Source organism: Saimiri boliviensis, chromosome 15, assembly GCF_048565385.1.
Source record: "Saimiri boliviensis isolate mSaiBol1 chromosome 15, mSaiBol1.pri, whole genome shotgun sequence".
NCBI lineage: Eukaryota > Metazoa > Chordata > Mammalia > Primates > Cebidae > Saimiri > Saimiri boliviensis.
Genome location: NC_133463.1, coordinates 54,057,715 through 54,072,546, shown reverse-complemented (window position 1 = coordinate 54,072,546; position 14,832 = coordinate 54,057,715). Strand labels below are relative to the sequence as shown.

The window sequence follows — 14,832 nt, the reverse complement described above, 5'->3', positions numbered from 1 at the left end:
AACAAAGTAGGTAAGAAGGAAATAAAATAACCAGAGAGTAATGAAATTTTGCATAAGGTAGAAAAGGAAGTCTCCTCTAAGAAGGCAACTTTTGAGTACAGAACTTAAGATAATAAAGGAGTTAGTCATATGGTTATTTGAAGAGAAGGGATTCCAGGCAGAGGAACAGCATGTGCAAATGTCCTGAGTTAGAAGTATGTCTGATATGTTCCAGAAAAGCATGGAGGTCACTGTGGCTGGAGCATAACAAACAAAGAAAAAAGTAATAGATGAGGTTAAAGTAGTAATGGAGATGGAAAGTGAGGGAGCACAGATCATGTAGGGCCTTACAGGCCATGTATAAAAAGATTCACTGGCTACCATTTAATCTTAATCTCATAGTAGCATTCACAAATAATTATATATCTTACAACTTGTCTTTCTTTTTATTTGTATATTTCTAAAGCTATACTATAAGTCAATTGGATAGTTACTACTTATGTACATTTTATTTTTATTTAAGAAATATTTTAGCCACACACATGATCCTGTTGTTATTCAGGCTGGTCTTAAACTCCTGATCTCAGGTGATCCTCCAGCTTCAGCTTCCTGAGTAGCTTGTATTACAGCATAAGCCACCTTGCCTGGCTCTATGTGCATTTTAACCCCTACAAAGTTTCACCATGCCATACACAATACTTTGGTATCCTATCTACCTTTGGCCATAAATGGTGGAATACCAACATATTTTATAACATCAAGCTAAGCAAAACATAATTGGAAAGATGAAACCACTGCCAAAAATGGAAAAATATGCTAAACTGTAACAGCTAATATAGATGATTTTGGTTACACAACTAATTTTGATTACTTATACTATTAGAATTTACTGCATTAAGTGATAGTATTTCCCAATTTCTAGACCTGAAATAAATGCTATTAATGATACGACTCGTTATTCTGGTCCAAGATAAATCAGTTACTGCAATGAAATAAACTTCTTGCTTTAGGAGTATTAAAGTTACACTCGAGTGTGTAGTTTACACCCTCATTTTCCAACTTGTAAATAATTTAATAAAGATGTAATATAGAATTCCCAAATGACACACAATCTGAATAAAGACGCTAAATTTCAATGAACTACTAGTAGAAACAGAAATCTTAAAACACTAAAGATTAAAATTTTTCTAATATATTCCAAGATTTTAGTTAGGCTTTTTCTACTCAGAAGAATAAGGGAATCATCTGCTCCCTGATCAACATTACTCTGTGGTAATGCAAAAAACAACAGAGACGTTTCCCCATGTTGGGAAGAATAATCTCATTAATATTAAAGTATTTGTTGATTCTGAATGACCTACACTTTTTGTTATTCTCCAGTAATTAAGAAAGATTTTAGAAGTGTTACAGAGTTGATCCAAAAATCAAATGCTACAGGGTTATCATTTTAAAAAGTTTCACCTTTTGCCATTTCATAAATTTGTGATGCTCCAAAAAAAGAAGACATGCTACCTTTTGAAGGAATATCAAGTGTACAGAAGAAGAAATAGATTGTTTTAAAAATAGCCTATCTGTAAATTGGCAGACAGCATTTTCTGAAACATGGAGGAAAAATAACCTTTGAAATAAGCAAATATTTGTTGAAAAGTATTATATGATAGTAATAGAAAAGTTGTGATAACCATAAATTTATGACAATGAAAGAACTAGATCAAGGCTATCAGTGACTGACAGAAAAGGCAATAGATAGATCACCATACTGGGCCAGGAAAGGTGGCTGTTCAGAACATCTCTGCCATTAACTAGGCCTGTAACTTTAGGCAAGTTTTGTCAGAGGCCTTTGAACCAGAGTAACTCCATCTTGAATAGGGGTTGGGTTAAATAAGGCTGAGACCTACTGGGCTACATTCCCAGGATGTTAGGCATTCTAAGTCACAGGATGGGATAGGAGATCATGAAGACCTTGCTAATAAAACAGTAAAGAAGCCAGCCAAATCACAACAAAACCAACATGGCGATGACAGTGACCTCTTTGTCAGTGAGGACAAAGACAATGCATTAGCATGTATGCTAAAAGACACTTCCATCACCATGACAGTTTACAAATGGCATGGCAATGTCAGGAAGTTACCCTATATAACCTAAAATGGGGAAAATCCCTCAGTTCTGGGAATTGACCACCACTTTCTTTAAAATTCATGAATAATCTACCCTTGTTTAGCATATAATCAAAAATAACTATAAAAATGGGCAACCAGGAGCAGGCTGCTCTGCCTGTGGAGTACCAATACTCTATTCCTTTACTCTTAATAGACTTGCTTTCACTTTATGGACTCGCCTTGAATTCTTTCTTGCTTGAGACACAAGAATCCTTTCTTGGAGTCTGGATCAGGACCCCCTTCCAGTAACATCTTCCTAACCTCCCTGATAGCTAGATTTGTTATATTTGATGTGAGAAAGCTTGTCCTGAAAATCTCTAAGGTTATTTCCACCTCTAAAATTACAGTTATTCTTGCATCCTATGATAACTGATTAGTCAAATTGGATTTTATAGAAGAGAACCTATAATTGAGATGGTGAAATTGAGGCACTGAGAGTTTAGAAGATTTTGCAGAAGTTCCAAATGTGGCTACTATTAAGCTCCATATTGAAACTCAAGCATCTATTTTAAAACAGAATTAAAGTCATAAAAAGAACAGAATTAATAAAATGACATGTAATCAAAAGTTGTTAATTTATTTGTTTTTAAAATTCAATAAAATACAGAAGAACGAGCTTTGAGATTTGAAATTCTTAAATGATCATTATATGTATCCCATCTTTAATTTGTAGATTAAAGCTTGATTTAATAAATATTAGATAATTTGAAGAGTGATTCTATTCCTGAAGACTTAACTATGAGGTGATTTTTTAGTAAGTAATATTTAAGAAACACACATCTGCAAAGTAATTATATTCCAGCTAGTCTTCATCACACTATGTAGTTAAATTCTATATGAACACTATAATTTAAAGAGCATACAGTTTGAGACCAGACTGGGAAACATAGAATCTTTTTTTTAGATCTATTTTTTTTAGAGACCTTATCTATTTAAAACCTTTTGAAAATCAGCCAGACATAGTGGCCTGTGCCTGTAGTTCAGCTACTTGGAAGGCTAAGGTGGGAGGATCACTTGAGCCCAGGAGATCAAGGCTGCAGTAAGCTATTATCATAAAATTGCACTCCAGCCTAAGTGACAGTGAGACCCTTTCTTAAAATAAAATAAAATAATAGCATAAATTCCTATATTAGCAAGATTATATCTGTATAATATTTTATGTTCTAATGTGCTTTCACAAATGGCATCACATTTGACCCTACAAAACACAAAAGGGACCTTCTATTAGGTGCTTTTTACAAGTGAGAAAATAGAGTTGGCTGACTTTTACAAACAAATCCATACTCATTACATCACTTGATTTTCAAAGTAGCATACTGGAAATGGGAGAAGTATGTTACAATTTCCTTTTCTCAAATGAACTAATTTGAGTCAAGGGTCTAGAGTCACACAGTTAGTACACTGTAAAGCAAACCCTGAGGCAAATTTCTAAGAACTGTGCTCTTCCTCTTACATCATATCATTCTTAATCTGATTAGTCAGTTGAGATTTTGGAAGTATAGAAGAAATAAGATGAGAAAAAGGGAAAGAAAAGTAAATTAAAGGGGAAAGATCTCCCATAATGAAAGGAAAGCTTAGGAAAAGAAATTAGAAATATTCATTTCTAAGTACTTCACTTCAACAGGTACACTTAAGCTTATGAACTATGAATGGGGAGAGAAAATCTTAAGTGTATTCCTTTCTCTTTATTCAAACCACTGCTGTAGTTCAGGTCATCAAATATTGGATGACTAAATTGCCCTAAATAGTACTATCCCCTCAGTTTCTTCTCTTTCAATTCTATCTTGCTCACTGTAAAGTTAGTTTTCATAATATGGATGTGATTGAATGTCCATACTGCTCAAAAACATGTGATAAATCCCTTGGTATTTTAAAATATCCCTGACTCTCTCTCATATTAATTTTGGACACATGGTAATTTATCTAAGTTAGGAGGGAATGATATAATTTGGAAATATCCACCAATTCCACTATAAAATCAATTACTAGCTAGATATCAAATTTGAAAATTAAGATATGGGTGCTAATATTCTTGCACTGAAACATGTACAAATGTATTAACACATTATGAAATAACTTATGCTGCAATCCAATCCTATTTATTTCCACCCTGATATTGTTTCTTATGCAAGTCATTTGATTAAGAATAGCGTTATGATTACTAATTTCTAAAAATCTGCTAAACTATATACAGTCATGCATTGCTTAACGAAACGGCTATGCTCTGAGAAATGCGTTATTAGGTGATTTCATCATTGTGCAAAGATCAAAGAGTGTACTTACACAAACCTAGATAGGGTAGCCTACTATGTACCTAGGGTATATGCTATAGCCTATTGCTCCTAGGCTACAAATCTGTACAGCATGTTACTGTACTAAATACTGCAGGCAATTACCACACAAAGATATGTATATATGTATTTAAACATGTCTAAATATAGAAAAGGTACAGGAAAAATAGAGTATGATAATCCTATGAGACTATTGTTGTATATGGAGTCTGTTATTGACCAAAACAGCATTATGTAGTGCATTACTATGTGTGTATATATACATATGTTGAAAAACTGCTTGAGAGTGATCATAATCAGACTTAATTTGACTTTAAATATAAAACTAAAGTTTTCAGATTTTGTGCTGCAAATACAAAATTATAGTGAGATATTACTAAGAAATTATAACTAACATTTATATAGTAATTATTATGTGACAAGTAGTGTTCTTATTTTATTTGTTTGTATATTTGCTTTAGAGACAGAGTCACCCTCCGTCACTGGAGGTGGTGTGTGGAGTGTGGTGATGCAATTATAGCTAACTGCAGCCTCAAGCTCCTGGGCTCAATGATCTTCCTGCCTCAAGCTCTCAAGTAGCTGGAACTATAGGGTGCACCACTACGCCTGGCTAATTTTTTAATTGTTTCATTATTAGTAGAGGCAGGGTCTTATTAGGTTGTCCAGGCTGGTTTCAAACTCCTGCCCTCAAGCAATTCTCCTGCCTCAGCCTTCTAAAGCTTTGGGATTATAGCTGTGAGCCACTGCACCTGGCCTATTATGTGACAAGTAATTTAAGCAATTTAAATATACCAAGTTATTTTAAAAAGTAAATTTATAGCATAACTACACAGCAAATAATATTATTTAGAATGGACAGAATTTGCCATTATAATCCTTCCAAGACAGCTAGTACTCAATCACATCTTTCAGCATCCTTTTTCCCACACTTGATTTTCTCCATCCACTTGCTTTCTGTGAAGATTTGCCTGTGATAATAGCTTGGTATAGTGCCCTCAGGAATATTTACATTTCAGTGTTCTAGAAAGGCTAAAAGCTTTGCATTATGAAAATAAGCCATTAGTTAATAGTGGAATATGAAATACTATGACAGGTAACAGGAAAAATATTTGGGACTGAAAACCTCCCCAGAAGAACCTCTCAAAACTTACTTTCTCCTTATAAAATTGACCCTGAATATGTACCACAATCTCAAGACACTTAATATAAGTTATACATTATAGAATAGTTTTACCAGCTATGTTTTATTTCTTTTCATTATATTTTTTCCCCTTGGGAGCTCCCCAAGGCAAGAAATATGTCTTGTTCATCTTTGCATTCTCAATGGCTATCTAGTACAACACAAAATAGCAGATACTGGTTGAACTTTAGCTAATGTCTAAAATTTAAGCTAATGTCTAAAATTCAAACTCTTGAAACTTTAGCTAACATGAAAATTTAAAAAAAAATCGTTGAAGTCCATGCAAAGAAAACACAATCTAGAATAGTGTTATAAAACACTGTGAAGAGGCATCTCATATCAACACATGAGATTAACAGTCTAGACTAGAAATCTGCTACTATGTGGAATGAAGAAAGGTAGTTATTCTCCACAATTATCTTCCTTTATTTATAAGGGAAAGTAGTTTTATCAAGAGATTTATAATTTACCTTTCAAATCTAAAAATCTTTGATTCAAAATCAAGGGGCTAAGTCACAGAATACTGATAGATATCTTGGTAAACTACAGGCAAATGGTTTGGGGCCACACGGCATTACACAGTAAAGTGGCAGACCTGGATTCAGAAGAAGCCAAGGGAACACAGTTGCCCACATTTCCTTCATGTATTCTGTTTCTTCTGCCTCTCCTCACAGCTCTAGATATTTTTCCTTTCTTCCCTTTACAGCCAAACTCTTTCAAAGGTGTTTGCACTTGCTGTTTCTATTCTTTTGAATCCACTCAAATCAGTCCTTTAGCCCTTATCACTCCACTGAAACTGCTCTTAGTCAACATGCTGACTTCTTACTTGCTAAGTCTGGTGATCATTTCATATCCTTGATAATTCTCTCCTTCGAGTAATTTCTTAACTTGTTCCTCTTCTCCCACTTTCTCCATCTCTGACTGCTTCATCTTCCCAACTTCAAAATACCAAAGTGGTCCAGCTTATACTCCTTGGACATCTTTATCTACCTACACGTATTCAGTTGTTCTCTTGATAAACAGTCTTACAGTGGTAAATACCTCTTTATAAGGATGAGTCCCAGACTTACAGCTACAGTCCACACCTCTAATATGAAATGCAGACCATATTTAAAATGGCCAATTTGGTATCTTCACTTGGACGTCTAACAGCCTCTCTAACTTATCATATCCAAAACTGTGCAGCTGATATTCCTACTCAAGCCTATTCTTCTCAAGTATTTCCCTGTATCAGTTAATAGAAACTCCATTATTTTTCTACTCAGGCTAAAAATGTGAATGTTGTTATTGAATCTTCCTTTTTCTTTTACCTTGTTGGAAAATTTTGTTGGCTCTATCTTCAATATCTTTTCAGAATTCAACTGCTTATACGATTGTCACTCTGGTCTAAGCCAATATCATCTTTTTGCTGGGTTAGTGCAAAACTTTCTAAGAATGCTTCCTGTTTACAATCTTAATTCTTTAGACTATTCTCAATGTAGCAATTTAAATCATTTTACTAAAAAAATGATATTGTGTCACTTTAATCCAAACGTACCCATTTTACATTTTTCAAAAACCAAAATCCTAACTATGATCTGTAAGTCCACATATATGACACCCTTCTAGCCCCAATTATCTTTCTGACTGCACCTACTATAACCATATACCTTAACATATCCACAATATGCTTTAATCAATTAAGAAAACAATGTCTTCCCTTAAACTTACTCATGAACTTTATTGTGATATATAAAATAAACTGTAAATAAAAAGCCATTCTCTCAGAAGAAGATAGCAAAAGGACAAACTGAATAACTAAACCTCAATTACAGGTAAATAGTCAAAAGATTAAGACAAGTGAAACCAAGTTAGCATGTGTAAAATATGTACAGAGCTCTCATCTTATAAATTTATTAATTTCTAGGTTGAACTCTATGATATGTTGGATTGATTTACATAGCAATAGTGATGTTTTTCAGTGGAGAGGATTTCATATAAATGATAAAAAACAAATTTATAAGTATGTGTATAAAAACAAATGTATAGGGGTGGGGGGAGCAAAAAGAAAAACCAAACAAAACAAATGTATGACTGAGGTTCCAATAATCTGTCACTAGAAAACTTTACATGTGAAACTGCCTTTGCAAAATCAAGACATTAAGAGAAATATGAGGCAGTGGCTCACACCTGTAATCTCAGCACTTTTGGAGGCCAAGGCAAGGTGGGTGGATCACTTGAAGTCAGGAATTTGAGACCAGCCTGACCAACATGGTGAAACCCATCTTTACTAGAAATACCAAACTTAGCTGGGCGTGGTGAAAGGTGCCTATAATCCCAGCTACTTAGGAGGCTGAGGCAGGAGAATTGCTTTAGCTGGGAGGCAGAGGTTGCAGTGAGTTGAGACTGCACTACTGCACTCCAGCCTGGAAAAGAAGACTGTTTCAAAAAAAAAAAAAAAAAAAATAGAGAGAGCAAGGGAGAAATCTGACACAGTTGATCCCATCTTGCTTCTACCTTCCCAACTGTCTTTAGTCATTCCTGCATGTGGGACAAATTTAATTTATAGTTTAATTTTAAAACAAGGATAAAACAGCTCTTCCTCAAAACAAAACTGCCTTTGTAAAACCAATGAAAGGCCATAAGGTTAGGATTATGAGATGGGCCTGACTTTGCTAAAATGCAGACTTATATAATAACCAGCCATTGTTCCAGAGGTCACAAGATTTGTAACTTCCCCAATTACTCCTGTAGATTGACTGATTCCACCCAGACCTGTGACTGATGACTAAATCCAAATCCTGTGGCCCCCACCCAGAGGCTAACTCAGCACATAAGAACCATTTTCCCTACCCTTATGATTTCATCTGCAACTAATCAACATTCCCCATTCCCTACTCCATGCCCACCAAACTATCTTTGAAAAACCTTAACCTCTGAGCCTTCAGGGAGACTGATTTGAGTGATAAACCCTAGTCATTCTGCCTGCAGTACCACTGTTTAAGTAAACTGGTTTGTCTGTGCAGGGGACATGAAGACTCTGTGGGGGTGATTGCACATGCAAGATCACAGGCAATAACAAGAAAGCAGAACAGTCTGAATGTAAAAGACATGAAAGTATTCACGGACAACTAGAGGTCAAGAAGATAAAAAAAAAAAAAAAACTATGATAATACTTCTTTAGTTAAAATCTTTAGCCTAGTGACTTCATGTGGAGAGATATAATCTTGACACATTTAAATGCACTTAAATACAAAATGGCATTAAAAGTTCTCAAAGCTTGTTGAATATTTAGGAAGATATATTTATTATTTCAGATCACTGGTATATATTTAAGTATATGTCAACATTTCCTTTCATAGGTACTAATAAAAAATCAAGGAGATCGTTAATAGATAACAATGACAAATATGTCAATACACACTGAGGACTCATTTAAATGTTTATTGCCTTATGACACTATTCATATTTATACGATTTAACTTTATGAATTTTGTTACATTATTATCTTTTAAATCATATTCTAGCATGTATGTTAATTAATAATTAGCAAAACTATATTTTAGTGTTAATTAGATCTTACAAATAATACTGTAGACATTCTTTATAAAAGACAAAGACAGGCCAGGCGCGGTGGCTCATGCCTGTAATCCCAGCACTTTGGGAGGCCAAGGTGAGTGGATCACGAGGTCAAGAGATGAGACCATCCCAGTCAACGTGGTAAAACCCCGTCTCTACTAAAAATACAAAAAATCAGCTGGGCATGGTGCCACGTGCCTGTAATCCCAGCTACTCAGGAGGTTGAGGCAGGAGAATTGCCTGAACCCAGGAGGCGGAGGTTGTGGTGAGCCGAGATCGCGCCATTGCACTCCAGCCTGGGTAATAAGAGCGAAACTCCGTCTCAAAAAAAAAAAAAAAAAGAACATTTACCAAGCTTTGATTATGCTCTGGGCTCTATGCTAGAGGGACGTGACATTATTACTATTATTATTATTATTATTATTATTATTTGAGACAGGGTCTTGCTCTGTTGCCCAGGCTCCATCTCAAAAAAAAAAAAAAAAAAAAAAAAAAGACGAAGACAGGGAGGAATATATTCAAGACCAAATATCATTTTAATAAAATTCATAAAGTATAAAACTACTTATTTCTTAATTTGGCACACTAATGGGCCAAATTTTATGATATAGAAAGGGATGTTACTTTTTTTATATAACCATTTTAAAAGGCTGATATTCTTTTTTTAAAAGGCTGATATTCTAAATCAACATATGTAGTCATAGCTGATTATCAATTACTTATAAAACAGTCCTATTTTGATAGAATTATTTTGTGGTAGATTACAGAATTAAGTCAGCAATAATTACAGGAAAAACAAATACAAGTATTAAAATCAATCATCATTTTACTTTCCAGGGAATATTAATTCATGGGAACATCTACAAATATTATAAATCTTCATTTAATATTATTGCTAAACTTATGATTACATTTGTCTCATTTTCTACTTTAAATGTCTACATTAAAATATTTTAAAATAATTCAATTTTAAAACAATTTCTGGATTAAAAAATATCCATGCTGTGATTTTGTAAATGTATAACATTAGCATTAGTATCTTCCTCAGAATCCTATCCCTCAACAAAGTAAATATTACCATTTTAATGCCATTACATTGCAGTAAAATAGAATTATACCATAATCATTAAACATAATATTTTAAAGACTAATTTCATATTCAGAAATAAAAAAGAATATAGATATTTTAAATACTGAATAACTTAAATCAGGACTAATATTTGTACTTATTTAAAAATGCATATTCAAGTTTATTACAATTGTCAATATGGAGTATCTAAGATCTAGAAAGGTACCATAAACTTCATTTTAAGACTTGCCTTTTTTCCCATTATTAGGTGGGGTTGGTGTTTCTCCCTCATTGTCTTTATAATATTGAAAACAGACAATAGTGATTAATGATTAAGGTCATTAACAACCAAAATAAAAACCAAGCACATCAAAAAAGATGAAATCACACAATAGGGAAACAAATCCATGCATTACACATGACACCCCATAGTAATAAATACAAGAGAAACGTATACACTTCCTATCTCATAGAAAAAGTAATAAAACAAACATAAGAAATGAAAAATCATTTTTATAGTATAGTTATGTTTTTATGCTAATTAAAAAATTGATGCAACTTACTAATTACTTTTGAGAATAAAACACCAGCAACAAACTGGTTCAGTACATGGGCTTCTTTATCTTAATGAATTTAAAATAAATAAAAGTGGTATTAACTATTCCTGAAGTCCCCAACTAATGCTATCCTAAAAAAATGACTTCAATGTAGAAGACAATTAACGGTGTGAAAGGCTTCAGTGTTTGTATGAACTATATGAGATACAGAGGAATGAACTAATAGAAAAACATTAACTTAACAGCTCAGCTAAAGTGAAATTCATTCTTATAGAATTCTCTAAAAATGTGATTCTTAAATTATTCCAGGAAAATGGAAGGATGACATTCCAGAAGTTAGATACCAGCTATTCAGAATGAAAGCAATTCTACATGTCTAGAAATATGCAATTAAACTTGCCTGTTCCCATTATCAGATGTACTTTGATGATATCTGTCACCTTTATTACATTAAAAAGTTACTGATAATGAGCAATTCTAGTAGCTTCATATGTTTTTAGTTGTAAAACTAAAAACTCCACTGAGAGAATGCTTCCATCAAAACATATCTCATGTACAATATACATAATAGCATTGCTTTCACACCATGGTAAGCAGAGATAAAAAGGCACAAAAAGTACACTCTATTATTCATAAATAAAAAGCAGTCAGTTAGACACTTGATAAAATTAAAGATATTTTGCACTGTTCAAAGAAAGTCACAATTTAAAAAACTTGACAACTGGGTAAGATTAGGATTCAGTTCTGAGTTTCAAATAAATATAGTGAAAATTTGATAAAAGAAGTATATACAAATACACTGATTTACTGATTATACAGTGTTTTAACTTTTTTGAGATGGAGTCTCACTCTGTCACCTAGGCTGGAGTGCAGTGGCACGATCTTGGCTCACTGCAACCTCTGCCTCCTGGGTTCAAGTGATTCCTCTGCTTCAGCCTCTGAAGTAGCTGAGACTACAGGCGCCCACTACCATGCCCAGTTAATTTTTGTATTTTTAGTAGAGGCTGGGTTTTGCCATGTTGGCCAGGCCAGGATCTTTTAAGTTTTAAAATCCTTTCAAGAGCATTAAACATTATGATACATAAACATAATAGGGACTTTAAAAAAAACAACAATAAAAGGTAAGTATTTCATTTAGAAAGATGGGGAGAAATTACGATTGACAATAAATGTCAGAGTAATATTGAAGTGGGATGAAGAAGAGAAATCTATAGTTAATTGCTTTATTTTAGGAAAAAAATTAATGGAAAAATGATCATGGTCTATAAACAGTTTAATGGAATTTATATTCTGTTCTATATTTCGTTTCTTTTTTTTTTTTTTTTTTTTCAATTGCATTTGGGCTCTAGGGTACATGTCCACGTCCTGCATCCTGCAGGATTGTTGCATAGGTACATACATGCCATGGTGGTATTTCTTTATAATTTGCTTCTACTAGATTCAAAATCCATGGCAGAAAGAGCTAAAGCTTCAACAAACCTTTACTCAGCATAACACATGATAAAATACAGTTTTCTAGTAGGTACTCATTAAATCTTTTTGAATAAACAAAAAAAGTGAATGTAAAGCTGGGTAAAGGTTAGGTGTATATCTTGGTCTGGGGCACTATCTATAATTCTAGTATGATTTAAACATCAGAGAAAATATTCAGCCAGTTGGGTAAATTAAATATTTTGACATATTGCCAAAACAGTCTAAGTAATACCTATTCATTAATAAAAGTAGGTAATTTATCTTAAAGTTAGTGCTGAAAAGCAATCTATTCTTCATTGTTCATTTATAAATTTGGAGCCTAAAGTCTTATGTAAAATTGAAAGGTCATACTTGAAAACATTCACGCATTTATTTTAGGTACACAGACCTGCCTTGACCTCTTCTCCCTGCTTTTCTCCCCCCTGCTCTTCCACATGCTCAGTTTCTTCATTAACTTCTGCTCTTGCACAAACAAGAGTAAAGGAAAATATTAAGACTGAATAGGTTACTCTTCAATGAAACTAAACAAATAAAAATTTCTAAATTATTCATAATGATAAGGAGACCAATATTTATTTATTTATTTATTTAGAAACAAAGTCTCTGTTGCCCAGGCTAGAGTGCAGTGGAACAGTCACAACTCACTGCAACCTGTGTCTCGTGTCTCCTGGGCTCAAGTGATCCTCCCACCTCAGCCTCCAGAGTAGCTGGGACTATGGGTGTGCACCACTATGCCTGGCTAATTTTGTAATTTTGTAGAGATGAGGTTTCACCAGGATGCCCAGCCTGGTCTTAAACTCCTGAGCTCAAGAGATCCACCCGCCTTGGCCTCCCAAAGTAATAGGATTACAGGTGTGCGCCAGGTAAGCCACTGAACCTAGCCCAATAGATTACTTTTACTAAGTTTCTGACATGCTATAGAAAAGTAAATAAATTTACCGGTTAATTCTCATATTGTCTGCTTTTATGATGACTTTGATTTGTAAAAGAGAAATTGTGACTTTTAAAGTATCTGTAATATGTGGATAACTGAGTAAAGTAGGCAAAATATCTATAAACTTGGTTTATTACTAAAAGATAATGTTATATGACTTTTCTTCTAGAAAAACAGGAAATGACATTATAAGTATTCTTTTTACAAAATGGTAGTACATAAAAGTTAGAGAAAAATAAAATAAAAATGCCTTATAGTTGTTTAGTACATTGTACTTTCTATATTGTTCTTATTTTATTTCTCTGGTTCTAAGCAAAGAGAAATGGCTAAATATATAACAGACTAAAATATAAAATAATCAAAATCATAAAGAGTTAAATCCTGACTTGCTCATATTTTGGCTATTGGAAAGGATTTGAAAATAAATATTCCAATACTATAATTCTAAAATAATGCCATTAAATTACAACTTCTCGCAATTAACTTTTCAGGAGATAATCCAAACATAATTTGATCTAGACCATCTAATTTGATCTAGACCATCTACTGATAGTCTATTTTGTGTTACTAAAGATTAACTGAACTTGAAGATTTCTAAAAGAGATATTCTATATCTTCATTAAAACTAAAAAATTACATAATCTACTGACGTTTCGATATCAACATTTACGAAAAGACTTTTAAAAATCATCCATACTTTGATGTAAAACAAAACTAAGAAACAAAACCCCTTTTATTTCATACTAAAAAGGATAAGGGAGGTTTTGACTCCTCTTTTATAAAATTAAAAAAATGGAAAATTCACAATTGGGGACTTTAAAGGAAAATTGTGGTTTTAATTAATTTTATAGAGAAAAAAAATAATAATAAAGAGATTCTTTGTTGAGAAGCCCATCAGAAACTTCATCAACCCCGACTTTTGGTATTAACAATATGCTCTGTTTCCTGGTATATTTATTATTACAAAAAATAGAGCTACTTATATTTCAATAGACTATTGCTACAAAAGACATTAAAAATTCAATTAAAAATGTGCATAAACTATGGTTTCTGACGTTGTATGACAATAAATGATGTTGAAACTCTATCTTTAAAAATATCGAAGAGACAAAAAGTTCCCTAAATACTACTAAACTTTCCTTAGGAAAAGTAATTTAAAATTATATGCCCTCAATCTTATGCAAATAATTAAGAGCTATACAAATGCTGTGAATGCTTTTTATCAGGCAGCGTAATAGACTATCAGTCACAATAGCACTGGACTGTTCAAAATCATGGTACTTATAAATAGAAAGAACCAAAAAACAGAAGTTGACCATCATCCAGTTAATAAGAACACAACTTATATCAACAAGTTATATAAGACTATAAAAGTATTGCTGCTCAAATGCAGCACACTTAACAAATTTGTAACAAATAGGTTACAGAAATATGAATTTTAATATAAACATATGTAAAATGACAAGATTATTTTAGTGATACTTTGTATACTATCTGAGATAGCTTTTCCCTTTTTACATAAATATTTCATGCATTCATTTAACAAAGATTTATTGAGGGTCTATAATGTGCCAGGCAGTATTCTATGTGCTGGAGATTCATCAGTAAACAATTGAAAGATTTTAAAGATAC

General features: G+C 33.0%; 1 protein-coding gene across 46 annotated transcripts in view; it reads right to left on the bottom strand.

The window, feature by feature from the left end:
• The window catches only part of RIMS2 (regulating synaptic membrane exocytosis 2), a 730,833-nt gene that overhangs the window by 216,978 nt on the left and 499,023 nt on the right, over positions 1–14,832 (bottom strand). The gene's annotated exons all lie outside the window — the stretch shown is intronic.